The sequence below is a fragment of the Dermacentor andersoni genome, chromosome 2 (genome assembly GCF_023375885.2).
Source record: "Dermacentor andersoni chromosome 2, qqDerAnde1_hic_scaffold, whole genome shotgun sequence".
NCBI classification, from domain to species: Eukaryota; Metazoa; Arthropoda; class Arachnida; order Ixodida; family Ixodidae; genus Dermacentor; species Dermacentor andersoni.
In genome coordinates, this window is record NC_092815.1 from 254,017,233 (window position 1) to 254,039,506 (window position 22,274).

The following is a 22,274-nucleotide window of genomic DNA, read 5'->3' on the forward strand; positions in this document are numbered from 1 at the left end:
GGTCTTCTCTGTTTGCCGCAAGATGGCTCTGCGTGTGCGGAAAGCGCAGAAGAAGTGTAGCGGAAACGCACCTCGCTACTCGTGTAACTGCGACTTCTGTAAGTTACGCGTTCATAATTACCGATATAAACCGCAGTATAACTTTCTGCGGCTTGTTTCTAAGGCAACACCGCATTCACTAGAGGCGCTTTTGTACCACTTTGAAGCATCGAACTCATGGCTGACTGGTAGCGTCTCCGTCTCACACTCCGGAGAATCTGGTTCGATTCCCACCCAGCCCATCTTGCAAGTTGTTTTTTTATTCATGAAGTGCCTCCCGGGATTTATCGCTCACGGCCAACGCAGCCGACGCCGGCTTTTCTGCGACACGAGCTCCTTAACGCTGTCGCGTTAAAATATTCGGGACCCTGTACGTTCGCCGAGAGCCGATGGCTTCGTGTGCATTGCGTTCTCCCGCGCCTACTTCGCGTTGAAGCGGAAGGTAGCCCAAAGGGCGATTCGCCCCCCGCTGCTGCCAAACTTCATCGTACGAGTGTTGTCATGAGAGTTGGCGGTCATCCTTGGTGACGTAGTTCGTAAATCTTTTTCACTAACCTTGATCTCAATAACACTCTTTACCGCGCTTCCTACATCTCATCACGTGTTGATCATTTTTTTAAAGTTCAAGTGCCAAGCTGCCGCACCAACTTGTACTTTCATTCATTTGTGCCAAAGACGTCATCGGAATGGAATCACCTGCCTGCCTCCATCACCAGCAGCCCTGGTCAATCTTCATTGAAGACGTACATCTTGTTGCATCTGGGTCGCAAGCCCCAAGGGCAGCGTTGGCCTGGCGGCCTGGGCCACAGCTGGAAGCATCCGAAGGTCCTGGCAAAGGATGAGTCGACTGCTAACAGAACAACTTGTTTATTTTAGCATCGCAAAAGAGCGGCCGGTCAGGTCGACCACCGAAGTGGAGAGGCGGGAGAGCACGTTACTCGACGGAAGAAATCGGAGCCTCCCTCGGCGTCCGTGGGCTGCTGCTTTTATACTCTCGGAGTCGAGGGCAAGAAGGAACGGCTCGGGATGAGGCGCACGTGACGGCGCCACACGGACACGTTGAGACGAGAAGTGACGCATCCGCCGGGCCGGCGCCGGTCAGACCTCCTCGCTTCACGGTTGGGGAGATCCTCTCCCCGGCTGCCGCGCTTTGACAAGCGTGGGCACCAACATGTACACACACACACACACACACACACGAAGCCACGTGGCATCGAAACATGCCTGGACGCGCTTGGGAGGAAGCGTTGCGGCAGCGCTGAACGGGCCAACATGTCCGCCGCTTTGAACGAAGCCCCGGCGTCCGTTGCATCCGCGCCGGCTATACCGCGCGTCGGAGGCGAAACGTAACAGACCGCCCCGCCGGGAGAAGGAGATCCCGATGGTCAGGGGACTGCATCCGCTGTCCGGAGGGACGTCGCTCGATGATGCTCATAACCGAAGTCGGTCGTTCCTCGGCGTTTCTTGAGTGCAGCGCACAGAGAAGGCCACGTTCTCACGTTCAGGTTCACACAGGACACTGCAAAGTGACTTCGGGAGAGTTGCCATTTTTTTCTCTCGTTCCCAGCAAGCGTTAGAAGTACGCCGAAACTCGACCGCTCAGTCAGCAAGCACGACACAACCCTTACTAAGCCATGCCAGGCTCTTCCCCTTTTATACTACTGCCTAGTTCCTTACAGTAGTCTAACAGCACTCAGAACGCGTTCACAAATTGGAAAATTGCACTAGAAATCACGTCATCACTTTGCAACACTAAACAAAAGCAATATGTTAAAAATCCTGCCTCAGGAAAAAAAATCAGTAACAAACAACTTTGAGGCTGATTCCTACGTTAGGGGCCTCGACTTGAGCCATCGGCGTTACCGTTGAGACTCCCCTTTTTATAACGCACCTCAAAGGAATATTGTTGCAAAGCGAGGCTCCAGCGCAGGAGGCGGCCATTTTTGGAAGAGATGGTCTGCAGCCATTGGAGAGGGTAGTGATCCGTCTCGAAGCATGCGAAGCGGAGACCGCAGCGAGCGACCGTACACCAGCTCAGCTGGCGAAAACCCGTAGCTGCATGCAGCGCGGTCTTTAATGCAAACATCACCCCAGGCAGACAGCTCCCAGTCAGTTGTTCAAACCACAATGCTTTCAACACGCTCTTCATGACGGAGTGGAGCTTCTTAAAGGAATTCGACTGTGGGTGGTACACTGAGCTGTGTAACAGCTTTACCGCACACCTTTCGAGAAAGGCTGTCGTCAAAGCGCTAGTAAACACTGTGCCCTGATCTGACTGGATTTCCGCAGGAAAACCAACTCGCGCAAATATGGACAGTAGTGCATTGACTATCTCAACTGAGCTGAGTTCTTTAAGCGGCGCTGCTCCAGGGAACTTTGTCGCTGGGCAGATCACAGTCAAAATGTGTCTGTACCCCGTGGTTGTTACCGGCAGAGGTCCCACTGTATCAATAACGAGCTGTCTAAAAGGCTCCGTAATGATAGGTACCAACTTCAACGGCACCCTCGATTTGTCCCCTGGTTTGCCCACCCGCTGACAGGTGTCACATGTTCTCACAAAGTGTTCTGCGTCACGAAAAGACCCTGGCCAATAGTACTCTTGCAAGAGACGGTCCTTAGTCTTCTTAACTCCCAGGTGTCCGGACCACGAACCCCCATGCGACAAGCGCAACAGATCCTGACGGTAGCACTGAGGCACGATCAGCTAATCGAACTCTACTCCCCTGCGGTCTAGATACTTCCGGTACAGGACCCCACCTCTTTCCACAAAACGAGCATTTTTCTTGGCGATACCTTCCTTGACATTGCAGCGCATGTTTTCTAGGCTGCCATCCTTTTTTTGCTCGGCTATCAAAGCCGACCGGCTGACTTTTAGCAACCTATTGAGTCCATCTGACGTAGGCGCTATGAGCAAATCTGCAGGTAGCTCTTCTAACTTTCCCGTGTAGGGCATGTCCTCTTCAGTATCTGGTGCCTTCAACGCTACAGGCTCAATTTTATTCAGTTCGGACGTGCTCTAAATATCAGCTTGCTGCGCCTCCGACCCTTTCTCATTGTTCGACAACGTCGGCCCCGCAACTACCGCCTTTGCAGCGAGCTCCCGAACTCCCGATCTGGTTAAGGCCTGAACGCTAGCCTCACCAAACAAAAGCCCCTTCTCGCGCAGGAGGTGATCGGACCTGTTCGAAAATAGGTACGGGTACTGGGCGGGGCAGCATAGATGACACTGCGGCCTCCGTCTCAAGTGCTCCGAAAGGTCCTTCAATAAGCACTTTTGCTACGGGCAGACACACGCTATGAGCTTCCACGGCTTGCTTGATCCATGCGCACTCGCCCGTGAACATATCGGGTTCTACGTAGGAGGGGTGAACTACATCCATTGTAGCTGCGGAATCACGAAGCACTCGGCACTCTTTCCCGTTCACGAGGAGGTCTCGCATGTAAGGATCGAGAAGCTTCACGTTCTCCTCAGTGCTGCATAATGACAAAAACACGACTTCTGTTTTTGTTTCTGGACACTGAGCCGAAAAGTGACCCGGCTTCTGGCACGTATAACACACGCGCGCTCGCCTCGTCTCGAACCGCTTTCTGCGTTCGGCTTCGGCTGCCGCCGTCTCCTTACGTTCGGTCGGACTCCTTTCACTCGCATCCGCACTACGTGGGTCCCCCCTTGCTCTCATGGGTGTGAACTTCGGCCTCTCAAACTTGGAGCCAAATTCAACCTTTTGACCATCCTTAGCTCCGCGAGCCCGACGCGTCACAAACTCCTCGGCTAGCTCGGCGGCTTTAGCCACCGTACTAACGTCTGGCCTATCCAAGACCCAGTACCGCACGTTCCCAGGTAACCGACTATAAAACTGTTCCAGCCCGAAACACTGCAGAACTTTCTCGTGGTCACCAAACGCTTTCTCTTCTTTGAGCCACTCCTGCATGTTTGACATAAGCCTGTAGGCAAACTCTGTATATGACTCACTTCTGCCTTTCTCATTTTCCCGAAACTTCCGACGGAACGCCTCCGCTGACAGCCTGTATTTCTTTAGCAGACCCGATTTCACTTGGTCGAAATCCTCTGCCTCCTCTCTCTTAAAGCGAGCGACTACGTCGGTCGCCTCGCCGGGTAACAAAGTGAGCAAGCGCTGTCGACACGTTTCGCGAGAGAACCCCTGCTTCTCGCACGTTCACTCAAAGTTAACTAGGAACAAACCAATGTCCTCTCCAAGCTTAAACGGCCGCATCAGGTCAGTCATTTTGAACAATACTCGTTCTCCTGCACCGTGTGCCTCACTTCCATTACGAGCGCGTTCCATCTCTACCTCGAGACGCTTCATTTCCAAAGCGTGTTGACGGTCGCGCTCTTCTTTTTCTGTCTCTTTTTGTTCGTTTCGTTCGCGCTCATCTTTCTCTTTCTGTTCTTTAAGTTCGCGCTCCTGTTTCTCTTTTTGCTCTTTAAGTTCGCGCTCCTGTCTTTTTGCCGTCTCCCTCTCCTCAATGGTCTCAAGGCATTCCGACAGCTCGTCATCCTCAGCTTCTAACTCAAGAATAGCCCTTAGCAGTTCTGGTTTTCTGAGTTTGTCTGAGACATCTAGACCCAACTCTCTTGCAAGCTCCAGCAATTTCGGTTTGCGCAACGACTTCCAATCCATGGCTGCTCTGAATGCTGCTTTCTCTACTGCCTACTATTGTCTTGCCGCAAACTAACCCGGCAGCAACGACAACCACAATAGCCAGCTCTGTTTCTGACACTAACAAAAACCTGGCAAAACTCAGAAGAAAGTCCCGCACTCACCAAACCTCGCAGCCAAGAATTCAGCGCAGTCGTTCCGCTGCAGGCAACCAGTCATCACGCAGGGCTCGTTGCACTGCTCCCGGATGGTAGTTGTGCTGCTCAGCATACAGTCGACCGCATACCTTCGCTGCTGGCCTCCGTTGTCGTGATCTCACCGGTGGCAGCCAGTTGTTGCATCTGGGTCGCAAGCCCCAAGGGTAGCGTTGGCCTGGCGGCGTGGGGCACAGCTGGAAGCATCCGAAGGTCCTGGCAAAGGATGAGTCGACTGCTAACAGAACAACTTGTTTATTATAGCATCGCAAAAGAGCGGCCGGTCAGGTCGACCGAAATGGAGAGGCGGGAGAGCACGTTACTCGACGAAAGAAATGGGAGCCTCCCTCGGCGTCCGTGGGCTGCTGCTTTTATACTCTCGGAGTCGAGGGCAAGAAGGAACGGCTCGGAATGAGGCGCACGTGACGGCGCCGCACGGACACGTTGAGACGAGAAGTGACGCATCCGCCGGGCTGGCGCCGGACAGACCTCCTCGCTTCACAGTTGGGGAGCTCCTCTCCCCGACTGCCGCGCTTTGACAAGCGTGGGCACCAACACGTACACACACACACACACACACACACACACACACAAACACACACACACACACACACGAAGACAGGTGGCATTGAAACATGCCTGGACGCGCTTGGGAGGAAGCGTTGCGGCAGCGCTGAACGGGCCAAAATGTCCGCCGCTTTAAACGAAGCCCCGGTGTCCGTTGCATCCGCGCCGGCTATACACCAGAACACCGTGAATTCAAAGCGCGCCGCCATATTGATGATCACCGGTCGCGCCATCTATCCCAAGCGCCGCGAAGTAGCAGGCCTGGGCTGCCACGCCGGGAGAGGCGACACGGCGCGAAAGCAAAACTTGGGCGATTTAGCTGGGCGGAAGGCGTGTTTCGCGTTTTTCTAACCTGTAATTTTCGCTGTCTCGATTCAATCATACTTCAAGGGCTCATGCAAGTCCGCAATGGCCACACTGAGTGCTGTGCAGACTGCAGAAGCGAATACATCGGGTAAGTACGCTATTACGCTTGTACAAACCGCGCGCTATACGCTAGAACACGTGTGAGCTTTTTGGCACGTAACCTGTGAAGGAATTTACAGCACTGTGTTGGTGCCATATATTATTAAAGCACGCACAACTTTGCCCTCTGTACTTTCAGTTTGGGCTTGTTTGTCATGGTCACTACTGGGTTGACCACGTTTGGCTACCAAATGGCGAGGTTGTTTGACTGGGCTTACAGCCTGCCTGATTAGCAGACGCCTGCCCTTCACCACCTGCACATTGAAAACAAGATAGATGTTATAGTAAGAAGGGCTGTAGTTCTTTCCCATGCCATCACTGTTGCGAAGATATAAAGTCCTCTCAAGATGAAATAGAAAATACGCCAGGCCAATTGTATCGTGCAACCACCTAAGAGTACAACATTCTGAACACAAGCCTACAGCACTCGAACAAGCCGCATATGATGCTAAACCTGTACTCATTGAAAAATGAGGAACTACAGTAGTTATAATGTTCAACTACATGTGCAGTCAAAGCCCGTAAAACAGGGCGAGCATGACAGATGCAGGTGTTGTACAGTTGCACAAACCATGACAGGGCACATAAAATTACTATCCCTACTTAAAGCTGCATCATCAGGGAACAATACAACAACCGCATCTGCATTCCAGGAACTTAGCTCCACCAACTGCACCTACCTGGTATCAGACCTGTTTCGCTTGTGCGAGGCCATATCGGATTGTTGGCGCTCCCTTCGAAAAGAAAACTAAAAAAAAAAAAGCTGGTGAGAACGAGCGAAATTTTGTTACAAAATACAACAATAATTAAGCACCTTATTTTCCTCGCCATATGAACGGAAAAATTTTTCCGCCTTGGCCCCCATAACAGCCCGCACGCAGTTTAGAGCTCAGGAGGCTCAAATTAACTCGTTACGGATGCCACCTGCAACATCAGCTCGTAAAGACAGGCGCGCTGCAACAACACCTTCGACGACGAGCAGTCGTTGTTTACGTTTTTGTGCACGCATGCTACGTGACGAGCAGACTTCGGTTTACTTTCATTAGCAATAACGCTCAACAGCAGGGCAGCATATTATTGCCTACAACTTGTCGTTCACGCTTAATGTTCATGCCGTGCAGCAGCTGCAAGTATCGCTAACCGCAAACTCAACTGTTCCGCTTAACCGTCGGGAGCTCTGCCTGAATGAAAACATGAAAAGGCTTGCCTTTTTGTTATAGCCAAGACACCGGCGCGGGATTCTGCTCTGTAGGCTTCTTGTCCAGAAAGTGCTCGGAGCAAACCTGCGTGTTACACATATTACGTTCGTAGGATGCAAAGTTGAACGTGGCACCGAAATATACACAGATTGAATACTCACTCGTGCATTTTCACTGGGTTGGTAGTTCTTCCTATTCACTGCAGCTATCCACCGGTGGCGCAGCTTGTCATTCTTCGTTGCGGATGGAAATCGGTGCAGGCTGAAAACACCGCACCGGCACGATTTCCTACGTGTGTTGTGCTCCTCGCAAACAGCGCTAAGCAACCTGCTCCTTTCGCTCTAGTTGTTTTGTCATCCAAACACGACGCAATGATGCCCAGATGACTTCTTGAAAGTGAAAGTGAAAGTGAAAGTTTATTTTCTTTTCAACGAAAAGAGGGCGCCAAGACAAAAGGCAAGAGCCTGACAAGGTCCCGGTCTCCCGTAAAACAGCTGGCATTGTGCATAAGCACTTCACAACAAATACACAATGAATTTCTCAAGCATTGTAAAAGCATGAAGCAGTAAGTTAACATGCACAAAATTTGTACAGGAAAAGAATAAATTGAATACACAACTTATCGTATTAGTGGTGTAAAGACACAATATCTTTTTGATACAAACATAAAAATATCAGTCCTAAAACAAAGAAACAATATCACAGCTTACAACATGTGCGTTATAGAAAAAAAAAACATTTGAAAGGTAGTAAATTGAATACAAATAAATACAAAGTATGTCGACTAAATAAATGTATCATTCCGTTTGTTCCAATAGGTATTTTTTAATTGTAGATTTAAAGCGTTTTTGTGGAAGGTAATACTCAGTTTCAAAGGGAAAGTTATTTATTACCGTGGGAATCTGGTAGCATAGTGTTTGCTTGCCATAATTGGTGCGTGTGATAGGAACAAGCTTACGTTTCGTACGAAATGCATAACGGCTGTTGGAATTATATGGGCATGGAAAGAATAATCTATGATGATGGGTGTACTTAAGTAGACAGAAGTTATATACTTCTTTTACTTTAAGGATGCCATATTTCTGAAATAGCGGTAACGTAGGTAAATCTGAAGGTCTGCCATGATACCCTTCAATGGCACGCATAGCGCGTTTCTGAATTGAAATTAACTTGAGGTAATTGCTGGACGCCGTAGTTCCCCATACAAGGATACAGTAAGATAACCTTGAGTAGAGAAGTGCGTAATACATGGATATCTTTAACTAGGGGGGCAACAAATGAGATATCTTATACAAACAGCCGACTGTTTTACTTAAATCAGACATTGATTTGGTGATATGAAAATTCCAAGAAAGATTCTCATTGAACCAAACACCAAGAAATTTCTGGTTTGAAACACGTTTTAATTCAGTATGTTCGTAGAAAATTTTCAGAGTGATACTTTCTACTGTATTAATAGGCTGAAAAATTATGTAGTTAGTCTTTGATAAATTGAGGCGTAGCCGATTCGTCAGTAACCAGTTATGTAACTTTCTTAAGTATGCATTTGCCGTAGCCTCCATTTGAGACAAGGAGTGGGATCACAAAAATATATTCGTATCGTCAGCGTACATGACCAGATTAGGCGATTCGGATATGTTAGCGATATCATTTATGTATACTAAAAACAATAACGGTCCTAATATAGATCCTTGAGGAACACCATGCTGAATTGCCAATTTCTCTGAGGGTATGCCATTAACTTGAACATACTGTAATCTGTTATTTAAATAGTTGTTTAGCAAGTCAGATGCAATACCATGTATGCCATAACTGTTGAGCTTGTGTAGTAGGGTGTTGTGATGTACGCAATCGAATGCCTTTCGGAAATCTAAGAAAAGATCAAGAGTGTACTGTTTCATTTCGATATTCTTAATAATTTTTTCTTTTACTGTTAAAAGCGCCTGCTCTGTTGATTTGTTTTTCAGAAATCCATACTGCGAGGAAGTAATAACACTGAACTTATGGAAAAATTTCTCGAGACGAGTATTAATGACACCTTCAAAAACTTTTGATAAGACGGGTAGAACAGAAATGGGTCTATAATTTGATATGTCATTCTTTCCCCCACTTTTGTAAACTGGACATACACGTGCTATCTTCAGCTGATCTGGGTACACTCCGCTTTCTAACATACGATTTGCGATGTAACACAGGACGTCACATATTAAAGAAGATACATGCTTCAAAAGCACCGCTAGTATACCATCATGCCCTGGTGAAACATGATTTTTTACCTTATGTATTAATGAAGCTATTTCATGAGTAGTAGTTGGGATAAGCGCAATAGAATTTTGTAACGGAGTGATTAGATTAGAATGTGCGTCTGGTACTGATGACGTACATACAGAATCAGCTACATTAATGAAAAAATCATTGAAGGTGGTTGCGAGATCAGAGCCTGTAAGTTCGCCATTGACTGTCATAATAGTAAGGGGCGGGTCCGGATTACATTTACTAGTTAAAAAGGCAATTTCACGCCAAACTTTTCTGCTGTCAGAATGTACTTTGGTAAACCGATCAATATAGTAAGTAGATTTAGCTATCTTAACATCGTGGTTAAGTTTATTTCTGTATTTTTTAAATTCAATGAGGGCATTGGCATCACGGCTCTTGATAAACTTGTGATACAAATGGTTTTTCGTTTTAATTCTTTTGTATAGTTCCCGAGTCATCCAAGGCTTTTTAAACTTTTTGCAAGTTTTAGTTTCTTTTAGTGGAAAGGCAGTGTCGTAGCACCAAAGAAACTGATTAATAAATGCATTATATGCTTTGTTTACGTCAGTTGTATCGTACACATTATCCCAATGTGAACTTTCGACTAATGTTTTGAACATACTCAACGTGTGAGCATTAATTACTCTGTATAACCGTGGGACCTTCACATCTGTGTCGTGAATGACAGGCAGGAAGCAAAAGATTGGCAAATGATCGCTGAGGTCATGGGACAGGACACCAGAGATAATGTTGTTAGACACCAGATTTGTAATACATACGTCTAGTAGACTACTTGTTTCCACAGTTACCCTTGTGGGTAAAGATATGCAATTCCAGCAGGCAAATGATGCAACGGTATCATTGAATTGCGTTGCACATGAATCGTTCGACAATAAGTTAATATTTATGTCACCCATAATAATAAATACGCATCCAGTAGAAGTGAGATACACGGGAAAATTTTCAAGGAAGTCGAAGAAGTGCTGTTTGTTACCGGTGGGAGCTCTGTATATTGCAACGACCACTACATTTCTAGTAGATACAGTAATGCATTCCACATTAGAATCTATTATGCAAAATTCATCTATTACGGAATGTTTGTACAAATTATTTACGTACACAGCAAGACCACCACCCTTGCAGTGAAGCCTTAATAATCCATTATAAGTGTAATTCTCAAAGTGGGGATGATCCTCATGGGATGTTAGCCATGTTTCTGTAAACACCGAAAAATCAAATTTATGCTTTACGGACGCAAAAAACAAGTTCAGATGGTCACCCTTGTGTTTAATACTTCGAGCATTAAAGTGAATAGCACTGACCCCTTTCTTTAGAAAGCCGAGCTTCGTTTTGAAATCTTCAACATTATAGCCAGCACAAGTTGGCTCGCAGTTCATGGGGGTGCGACAGTCCATCTTAGGAAACAGACCTTACCTAGTCATTTTTTCCAGATCACCATGATCGGTGATCCTCAGAGCGTCAGTCAGTTCACTTTGACGTGCGAACACCTTACCCCCTGTAGTCCAGACATATTTCCATGACACTAATTTCTTACGTGCAATGGCCGCACCTAACAACTGCTTATTAAACTGAGATAGGTGCTCATTACCATAGACAGCCCCTCCATCCGAGGAACCAAGCACACTGTTATTAAGTCTCTGTTTCCTTGCCTTAGAAAGGAACGTGTTCCTTTTTTCTCGTCGAACAAAACGAACTATAATGTTCGTCTCGTCCGAGTTCCGAGTGGGAATGCGGTGACATGTATCGATGTCCGATTCACTGACTGGCTCGCCAACAACTTCACCAATTTGTTTTATGATACCAACAGGCTCTGAATTCCCCTTGACACCCTTTACTTCCAAATTGTTGAGCCTCGTGTACTGTTGTAGCTCTTCAATTTGTCGTGTCAACCGCTTGTTCTCGCTCCTCAAACCTTCATTACACTTAACAAGTTCGCTGACTTCTTTTCTCAGTGCCTTAACCTCAGAGGTGATCTTCTTCGTCTCATCGCAAGTGTCGCTGCATAATTTCATGCTGTCTTTCACAGAACGAAGTTCTAATCTCATTTCACGCTTAAAATCGTCGAAGGCTTTAGCTAAGTCCTTAGACATATTAGAAAAGGAAGAATGACAAATTGAACAGAAAAAGTGGGAACTGTAAGTGTGGCAGCAGTGCGCAGTGCGTAAAAAGAAGAAGAAGTTGCTACTAGTGGGTGCTTACCTGCAAAGGCAGAATACATTTAGTAGATGCTCGCGCGGCCTGCGCACTGCTGCCAACTAAGAGGACAGATGAAGGTGCGTCTGCTTTTAAAGACCCAGGGCAACAGCTGGCCCACGCCGATTGGTTGATCGATGCTTGTCACACCGATCAGTCGGCACGCGCTGAACAGAGGGTGCTCCTTGCGGCGATCTACGGCGCTAGCTTCGTGACAGCACAGTTGCAGTCCGAGATACACTTGGTTCCCTGGATCAGCTGCAGCCCGAGATATGGATCCTTTCGTTGTCTCTGCAAAGGCAGAATACTTTTAGTAGATGCTCGCGCGGCCTGCGCACTGCTGCCAACTTGTACTTTGGATCCGCGTGAACGGGCACATTGCCGCACTTTGGAGTCCTAGAGCTGGCGCTTGCCATGTCTACTGGTCGCCGGCGAACACACTTTGGCAGCCCAATACAAGATGGCGCTGGTCGACCGGGCAATCCGGGTGCGAGAGTATGCGTTCGGTTAGTCTGGGTGCGAGGCTTGCGTGTTCTGGTCTATACCGCGCGTCGGAGGCGAAACGTAACAACCTGCAATGATGTACCACAACTGTAGCACTACTCTCTGTAGCACCAGCAATGGCATTTAGAGTATTCCAAATAAGTAATATAAATAAATAAATAAGTAAATAAATAATGATCACTGCAATTTATACGACGAATGAAACTAAGCGTGTTGTTTCGTGTTGTGTAATAATTTCCTATCACAATCAATGACTCCCTATCTGGCTAAACCGCGACATTCTTTTTTTTATTTTGACATCTTATGACCCTATGTTTTACGCTCGCCTATCCATAAATAAAACAAGTATATCGCTTTTGTGCTACTTCGTGCGTGGCCGAGGCTGACGCGATTGTGAAGCGATGGTTACAGACCGTCTCATCAGACAGTGCACAGAATAAATTGTTCCCGCAAAATGGTAAGAATGAAATTATCCTGTGGGCATAGGAGGCAAGTGGACCATAGTGGCCAATCACTACAGGGCTGACTTACGCCAAGCTCTGGCGCTATAGCGAGCACAGATGCGCTGAACTTGCGCAGGGTGTCCTGCGCACGGTGCTCGTGGTCCTTCATGGGGCGGACTTCAAGTGGACACGAGACTACGACGGCTCGGGCCTTTCGGCTCTCGGTGACCTCGTGGTCGTAGTGCCGTACTACCGCCTGCACTTGCTCGGATTTCTCAGCAACGGCACTGACGCTGCGCCTGGAAACCTCGCACTTCACGACCAGATACAGGCACGTACCACTTTGGTAGAGCCATACGGGAGGGTTCACACTGCGCGTAAGAAAAGGTAGTTTTCAAAATTGTCGCAGGAGAATGATACCAAATAATGGGTAATTAACACGCTCTGCCATTTCGGAATATCGGCGATGTAGTATTTCGCGCATATTGAGGCTATGAGAGGTACTCGCGTTTTCAATGGAGTTCTGGACTCACGTGCTTACTGCGGCAAACTTCCGCGACGATTACCTCCAATTTTTGTACACCTAAACCAGGTGCATAACGTCAGCATGATTGAAACTGAGAAGTTACAGAATGCCGTGGAGCATAAAAACAATATGGAACTTTCGCACAAAGAGGAAGCATTGAAAGCGACATCAAGTTTTAGCGTCGCGCTCGAGCTTCTTGAACGTTGCCGGTAAGTTACTAGAACAGATAATCTTTTCAAACGTAGCAAATCACTTGGAAACTAACAAGTTCTTCTTTAAACATCAGCATGGTTTTAGAAAAGGACTATCATGTGAAACGCAACTATTCGAATTGACTGCGTATATTTTACTAAATATGGATAAGGGCATACAAACAGATTCTATTTTCATAGACTTCGCTAAGGCTTTCGATCGAGTTGCTCATTGCCGTCTCATAGCTAAACTCTCATGCTTAAACATCGATTCTCTAACAGTATCTTGGATACGACATTTCTTGTCATTCCGTAAGCAATTCACCGTCGTCGATAACTTTATTTCCAGTATCAGCGATGTAACATTTGGTGTACCACAAGGAAGCGTACTCGGACCATTAGATTTTCTGATCTATATTAACGACCTGCCATGCGAAATAACGTCATCCATTCGCTTGTTCGTAGACGATTGTGTGATCTATCGTGAAATCTGCTCACCTTCCGATCACGTCGCTCTCCAACGAGATCTTGACCGTATTACTAACTGGTTCTCTTCTTGGCAAATGACTCTAAACACTGATAAATGCAAACTAATAACATTCACCCGCAAAAAGACATTTTGCGCTTTCGATTACTCACTGATAACAACCCCGTCACACGCACCAACTCATACAAGTACCTCGGCATTCTCCTTACACCTAACCTGTCATGGTCTGCGCACATCGAAAAAATAACTGCTAAAGCTTCACGTACGCTCGGCTATCTTAAACGCAACCTTCGTGATGCTCCTGTCCTCACCAGACAAATCGCGTATCAGACTTTTGTAAGGCCACAACTGGAATTCGCAGCCCCTATCTGGTCACCTCGCCAAGCTTACTTAATCGCGTCTCTCGAATCGGTCTAAAACCACGCCGCCCGCTTCATTGTCAGAGATTATCACAGCGGCTCTAGCGTGACTAGCATTAAGTCATCTTTATCTCTCTCATCTTTTGAATCACGAAGAACCATAGGATTGCTGTGTCTATTTCACAAGATAATCCATAGCACGCGCCCGTCCACACTGCCGCTCACTCGTCCATCTCGTACATCTCGGCGTTTGCATAATCATTTGAGTTTCCAGCGTATCTTTGGCCGAACAAATGCTTTCAATTCTTCCGCGTTACCACGTGCCATTCAACATTGGAATAACCTACCAAACGACATAGTTGACATTCTTGACCCAGTATCCTTCAAAGCACGCTTATGCATGTTATTTCCATAATTCGTCACAACTAAACCATACTGCGCACCTAAGTAAATACTTGTAGCGAAGTTGTATAGGTTTTTCTCTTTGTTTTGTTTGAATATTTGTTTGGAATTGCTTTAACACTATTACAGACTTGTTCTTTCACCTTCACCTGCTACCATTTGTATAATTTCTTGGTACTCCTTTTTGTTACGTCACACAGTCGTTTGTTTCATTTATCGCGTCATTTATATTGTTAGATATTTGTTCTTTCATGTTTACTCGCTAACAATGTATAATTTCTTTTTGCTCCTTTCTTTTTTGCTAATTCCCTGTATCTTCCCCTCACGCAATACTCCTTCGGGAGCCTGCGAGGTATATGAATAAATGAATAAACGTCACGGGGACGCGACGTAGCTCGCGAGACAGCCGCTACTGTGCAGCAGTGAAAGCATCCCGATGGCGTCTCACGAGGCAGGCGTGAGGGTGAGTGCCTCCACCTCCACGAGATTTGAACGAAGTAAAACCGTCACCGCTCGTATAGATCTTGAAGCACACTCACTGTCTGTTCCGATAGACAACTGAATGCACCACTCCGCCGTATGGGCACATTTTCCCGAAGGAAGGCTAGCGTTTATTCGGCCGTGCTTGAACGCGGCGCACGAAGCTCCTACTACAAGCAGTGAAAGACACAATGCTGTCCTGGCTCCGCCGTAGAGCAGACTGAGCGCAACGTGGCAGTGCATTCAAATTGGCTTCCTTGAGTTGATGCGAAAGCGTCCAATGATCCACTGACCAAAAAAATTACATATATTGACAGAATTGTCTCCTAATGTGTAGCATTCATTGCATCAGTTCATGCTTTTGCGTGAGCTGATCTTTCTCTATGTTTAGCCTAGGGCGCGATAGCGTAAGACTATTCAGAATTGAAATTGTTCCCAAGTCCGGACATCAAATTGACGTGGCTGTTTCTGCGAATGGGAGCAGGAACCCGTGACGTCTTTCAATCAACGCAATCAATGGCTTTCATCATTTCCGCAAGCATGATTTGCTTGTTTTTTACTCCTGAAGGGTCCGTATAGCGACATTATTTTAGATATAGATACCTAATAAAAGAACTATTCTGTGTTACTGAAAGCAAAATTATTTGATAATCTTTTGACGCGCAAATGGTTCAAGCGCACATCAAAGCAAGCGCAAGTATTTCCATTTTTCGAGCCATAGCCACACATGCGTCAATTCCGCATCAACTCCATTTCGCTGTGCAGACATAAGATGGCGGCTACGTTAAAAAAGCTGATCATTTCCGTGACCCTCATTAAGTGCACTTTTTTCTATAACGCTGCGCGGTGAGATTAGATCTAGGCTACTGAGGTGTACTTTCGCCTGAAAAAAATTTTCGAAGCTGGAAACATCATGGAAATCGTGAAAGCCTAAGGCAAGGTGAGTGAACCTCATTCTCTCTTGCGCCTAATGCCTGAACAGTAGCATGTGAACATTTGCGATGATCGCGTGATGCTTACTTTTGCTTTTATTGATCTAGGAAACGCAAGAATATGTGAAGATTGCAAGGCAGTACATCTGAGCAGATAGCCAGTAAGCAAACTTTTTTTGTAAGCGGTCATAACTGTCTCCAAACATCGAGAAAGTGCGCAGTGATAAATTCCCCCAGCCCGTTGCACAAATGTTTCGTGTGGGCTTAACTAGCACGCGAAAATGTGGTGGTCTCTTTTAAATTATAATGTGGTGTAAACTTCTTCAGTGGTTTGTGGCCGGGAATATTTTTTCTTCCCTTCCACCTATCATTGTGAACTGGTAAGTTTTCTACACAGCAGGGCACGGAATTTTTTTATCCTCTTTACCGATCTTCTATTTAAGGATCATGAACTAGGCAACAGCCACTGGGTCTTGCGGACTGCAGGGCAGAGGCTGAATGTGCATCGCAGGGGCAGCTGACGGAGGCGGAAAACGCGGAGGCCATCACATTCCACCAGTTGCTGCTTGAGAAAAATAGGCCGGTACACACAATTCGGCCATTTCTTTATCTTTAGGGGATTTTTGTACATATTAATGCAAGTTGCCCCTTCATCATTATATTGTCACGTGGTAGTGACGTTGAAGAACACAGTAGCAACACTGTGAACGACTAAACTAAATTTTATTAGGCGAACCTGTGCCCACAAAACAGGCTACACTTATAGCACAACGATAGCGGCGAACACAGTCGGCGATCGCCGAAAATCTGATCAGCGGGCCAAGCGCGTCGGCTTTTATACAGCAGTCGTCGAATTTTTATTTATTTATTTGTACATACTGCAGCCCCATAGGAGGGCTATTGCAGGAGTGGGTAAAAACAGTGTTGAACAAAAATAAAGTGAAATCTACAAAGACTCTTACAACATCGTTACAATCGTTTACAAAATCTTACAAATTGTTTTCATCGATTCATAAAAAGCAAAGACACAGCAATACGCACACATAAAGTATAAACTAAACCTGATTTAAGTAGTTACATATACTGCTTTTCATAGACAGCACTTTCGAATTCGCTTATCGGGAGTGAACGAAGGCAGCTAGGCAAGGAATTCCATACTTCTATTGTGCGGGGAAAGAAGCTGTACTTGAAGGTATTTGTACGGGCATAGAGAGGGTTAGGATTAAGCTCGTGGAAATTACGCGCGCAAGAAGGCTTGGTGAAAGATATGTAAGCGGTGTTTGAAGTGTGGTATGACTTGTTAATTATGTTGTGCAAAAATTTTAATGATTCCACATCACGACGTACTGAAAGTAATGTTAGATTCAGCGTAGGGAGGGCAGATGAGGCTGAAAAATAGCGGTCATACCGATGTAAAATGAAACGGACGGCTTTTTTCTGAACTGCTTCTAGTGTGATTATGTTGTTTTGGTTATGTGGTGACCAGACTGTTGCGGCATAATCGATAATGGGGCGAACAAGAGTTTTATACATTAAAGGTTTAGCTGCCTTCGGAGCCTTTTGCATGGTACGACGTAGGTATCCAAGCTGTTTTAGGGCCTTTCAACATGTTTGGTCAATGTGTGTAGTCCATGAGAGATTGTGAGTAAATGTTACGCCAAGGTATTTGTATTGTCGAACTCTGGTTAAAGGTGACCCATTCAAGGAATATGTCTTCATTACAGGTGCTGCTCTTTTCGTGAAGGACAAAACAACCTTTTTTTTTTTTAATTAATGTTCATTTTCCATTTTTCACACCAAGCACTGAAAGAGACAAAGGAATCATTTAATCGCTGAAAACTATTCGGGGAATCAATCACGTCGTATAAGACGCAATCGTCAGAATAAAGACGAATATTAGAGGAAACATGTTTTGGGAGGTCATTGACGTAAATTAAAAACAATAACGGACCCAGGACGGATCCTTGAGGAACCCCGGAGCCTACTTCGAGTATGGATGACCTTGCAGAACTAAAGTCGACGTATTGGGACCGGTTAGAAAGGAAACTAGCGATCCAATTGACCAGATGGGAATTTTTTAGTATTGCATTTAATTTTTGCAAGAGGTGAGAATGAAGTAATGAATCGAAAGCTTTAGAAAAATCAATGAAGATAGCATCAATCTGTTTACCAAGATCCAACTGATAAGCGATGTCATGGGTGAAGTCGGTTAACTGCGTGATAGCACTGAAACCACGTCTAAAGCCGTGCATAACATTAGCAAGAATGGTGTTGGACTCCACAAAATCTATTATGTGTTTGTAAATAATACGTTCCAGTATTTTGCACGATTGGGAAGTTAAAGAAATTGGTCTGCAATTCGTTATGTCTGTCTTCCTGCCTGTTTTATACGAGGGTATTACTCTTGCAAGTTTCCATGATGAAGGAACGATTCCTGTATCTAGAGACTTATTGAATATAATTTCAAGATAGCGTGATGTCCATTGTGAATAGCGAAGTAAAAACGAATTAGGAATACCGTCGGAGCCACTAGACTTTCTTGTGTCTAAATTTAAAATCAAATTAAGAACGCCATTAACATCAACGGAAATGTCGGAAATAGAAAAATCTGAATCATTATCAAAGGCAGGGCAGACATGAGAATCGTTTGCGTACACCGAATGGAAATATTCATTGAATGCATTGGAGATGCGTGCAGGATCATTTATAGTTTCATCATTGATAGTCAATGAAGATGAAGATTCAGTAGTAGGCATGACAGAACGCCAGAACTTCCGAGGATTATTGCTTAGTAATCCTGGCAGCTCGATATGAAAGAAAAAATCTTTGGCCGTATTCATTTTCAAATTTAGTTCCTCTTTGGCAGAGGTGAATCTAGCAATTGCATCAGGGTCATTACTGCTTTTTGAGCGTCTCAGTCTTCTAACGCGGCGTGATAACTGCAAGATTTCTCTAGTTATCCAAGGAAGGGCACGATTTTTTTCCTTACTGTTTAACGGAACAAAGCGTCGAATACACAGCTTTATAATGTTTTCAAATTGGCGAACTAATGTATTCACGTCACAATCTTTACTAAGTGTGCAAAACGATTCAAAACGTTCTGATAAGACATCAAGAATAGACGTGTCGTCAGAGCGATTAAAGTCGAAAAAAGTTTGAATTTCGGCGCGCGGTTTACAAACTGTGCAGTGTAGCGATATAAACACTGCCCTGTGATCTGAAATTCTGTCAGTAATTTCACACTCAGACAGCTTATCAACAAGGTCTGAACTAATCAACACTAGGTCAAGAAGTGTGTTTTGTCTTGTTGCGCCATTCACTACATGTGTAAGCCCAAAAGATAAAGAAAAGTTAATTAGTTCGCTACCTAAACAACTGTGATGCGATAGTGAGGGCCAGTGAATATCTGGCGTGTTAAAGTCTCCCATTAGAATTAAGCTAGATGCATGAAAACTGCGCGTGTTGATGTAATCAGCTAGAAGAAAAATGTTATCAGGTGAGGAGGCAGGTGGATGGTAGAAAACAGAGACTATGATTGTTTTTTTTGTTTTTTTTTGCCTAGGTACAATTTACACCAAACAGACTCAAGATCTGCTGGAGGACAGATAACCGAAAACTTTAAGTCCGATTTAAAAAAAAGGGCGACACCGCCTCCCCTGCCAGTTTTGCGGTCTGATCGGACAGCTACATAGCCGGGTGGAGTGATTTCAGAGTCATATATGTGATCGTGAAGCCATGTTTCAGTGACACCAATGAAATGAGGGGAATAAGAGGCTACCAAGAAAAGAAACAGCAGGAACTTATTTTCTAGACTTCTTGCATTCAAATTCAAGAAAGTAAGCTTGTAAGAGTCGCGAATTTGTCAAGGTGAAGATGACGTGGCCGGGAGAGTGTTGTCAGAAAGGCTCGAATTATTCACTACGGTGTTTACAGCGAGACCTGAATCGTCAGCTAGGGCATTAGCTGCATCATTCCACCTGTAGCGGACACTATATATAAAGACATGGTCATAACGCAACCTCACCACAGAGCCATGGTCACGAAAGAAGAGGTTGCTGCCCATAGCTTTTTGCGAATGGCACGTACATTAGCCGAGTAATGTTCAGTTATGTAAAATTTTATTCCTTTCAGCTTTGAGACAATTTTCATTATTTCTACTTTGTTCCGAAAGTCTAGTACTCGTAATATAACTGGGCGCAATCTACCTTCACGTTTGGTGCCAATTCTGTGACAACGTTCGATGGGTGGGCATTCAATTTGAAGTTTCTCTGTGAAACATTGGTGTACATTAGACAAAAGCGTATCTGTGTTTTCAGCATTGCGTTCACCAAGTCCATGCAAAATTATATTGTTGCGTCTCGAGCGATTTTCAAGGTCATCATTCTTTTTAATTAGTTCCGAGACGGCCTGAGATAAAGAGCGTACGTCAGAACCAGAATGGTCAAGTGAGACTCTAGGATCAGCGCTAGTTTTTTCGAGAGCGGCCACACGGGATTCCAGAGCGTCAAAACGCTTGTTAACAGTTTGCTGAAAAACCTTGCTGTCAGCGATGTCACGAGCGATCATTTTTTGCCCAGCCAATAGTTCTGTCAGCATGCCGGAAATATTGTTCAAGTCATTATCAGGTTCAGCAGATGAACACGAAGTTTCGCCTGAATTACCGGTGTTACGAATCGTCTTTCTCGTGGGACCGGGATTTAATTCAACATCACCGCTAAGGACAAGCCGATTTGCGCAGAACAGTGCATGCATAAAACAAAACAAAAAGCTCTGTGGGCAAGAGAGCAGCAGCAAACAACGATCATCTGATCTCAAACAATGAGCGTGTTTAAAGTAATGTACCTGCACCAAAAACAAGACGCGATTAAGCATCCTGTTGGTGCTGCTGCAGTCTTGCCCACTGACGAGGGAAGCCGGGTCCGGGACTTTTAAGCGTTGTGTCGATGACGTCATTGACAAACAGCATGCTCCTATTGGGCCGTCCGATGACGTCACATGTAAGTTGGAACTATATGGCGCGACGATAGGACCACTATCTCACTTACCAAAGCTGTCACACGGGGAGGTGACAGGGCAGTTCGGAGGTAGACCATCATACACGGGCACAGGCTGTAGTTTCAAATGCAGCGCAGGGTCAACGGACGCATCCACTTCGAAGCACCTCGAGGAAAGGCCAGCATTGAAGATTCCGGGTGAACAGCAAAGAAACTGCACGAAAAACAAGACGCGATTAAGCATCCTGTTGGTGCTGCTGCAGTCTTGCCCACTGACGAGGGAAGCCGGGTCCGGGACTTTTAAGCGTTGTGTCGATGACGTCATTGACAAACAGCATGCTCCTATTGGGCCGTCCGATGACGTCACATGTAAGTTGGAACCATATGGCGCGACGATAGGACCACTATCGCACTTGCCAAAGCTGTCACACGGGGAGGTGACAGGGCAGTTCGGAGGTAGACCATCATAAGCGGGCACAGGCTGTAGCTTCAAATGCAGCGCAGGGTCAACGGACGCATCCACTTCGAAGCTCGAATGTTCCAGACTTCGAAGCTTCGAATGTTCCAGACTGATCGGTGGGACCCGCATGCCTTCCACAAAGTTCTACACAATTCGCGTCACGCGATGAAATCTGATAACACAAGGTTCGGCGACAACAGATAGCCGGATAGAAGCATCGATAACTTTCCAGAAACTTCGGATGCATGCAGGCGCGTCCCGCGCTGTGCGATAACATTTGTTAGGCGGCGAAACGTGGTCGCCCGATAAAGATAAGTACACGTGTCAATACCCAACTCTTAAAAAGCATCGACCCGATGCTGCATACAAACGAAAGTAATAAAGAAAACACCCGTAGCAAAGAAAACAACAAAATAAGGAAGTTCGTCAGCGTGCGTAAAAGGGTTTCAGACGCACCACGTGTACCACTTCAGATCGTGCGCGGCGCCGCTGTGAATGCGAAATTCCGTCTGGCACGACCTCATAGTCCAGTGCGCCAATACGTCGAATGACCTTGTAGGGTCCGAAATAGCGGCGCAATAGTTTCTCACTCAGTCCTCGTCGGCGTATCAGGGTCCAAACCCAAACACGGTCGCCGGGCTGGTACTCGACGAAGCGTCGTCGCAGGTTGTAGTATCGGCTGTCGGTCCTCCGTTGGTTCTTGATCCGTAGGCGGCCGAGCTGTCGGGCTTCTTCGGCGCGCTGGAAATAGCTAGCGACGTCAACATTCTCTTCGTCAGTGACGTGGGGCAGCATGGCGTCGAGCGTCGTCGTCGCGTTCCTGCCGTAAACCAGCTTAAACGGCGTGAGCTGTGTTGTTTAGCACTGCCGTGTTGTAAGCGAAGGTTACATACGGCAGGACTGCGTCCCACGCCTTGTGCTCGACGTCGACGTACATTGC

General features: G+C 46.0%; 1 pseudogene; it reads right to left on the bottom strand.

Moving 5' to 3' along the window:
* Positions 1–18,860: 18,860 nt before the first annotated feature.
* Positions 18,861–20,476, bottom strand: LOC140215895 (uncharacterized; annotated as a pseudogene).
* Positions 20,477–22,274: the final 1,798 nt, after the last annotated feature.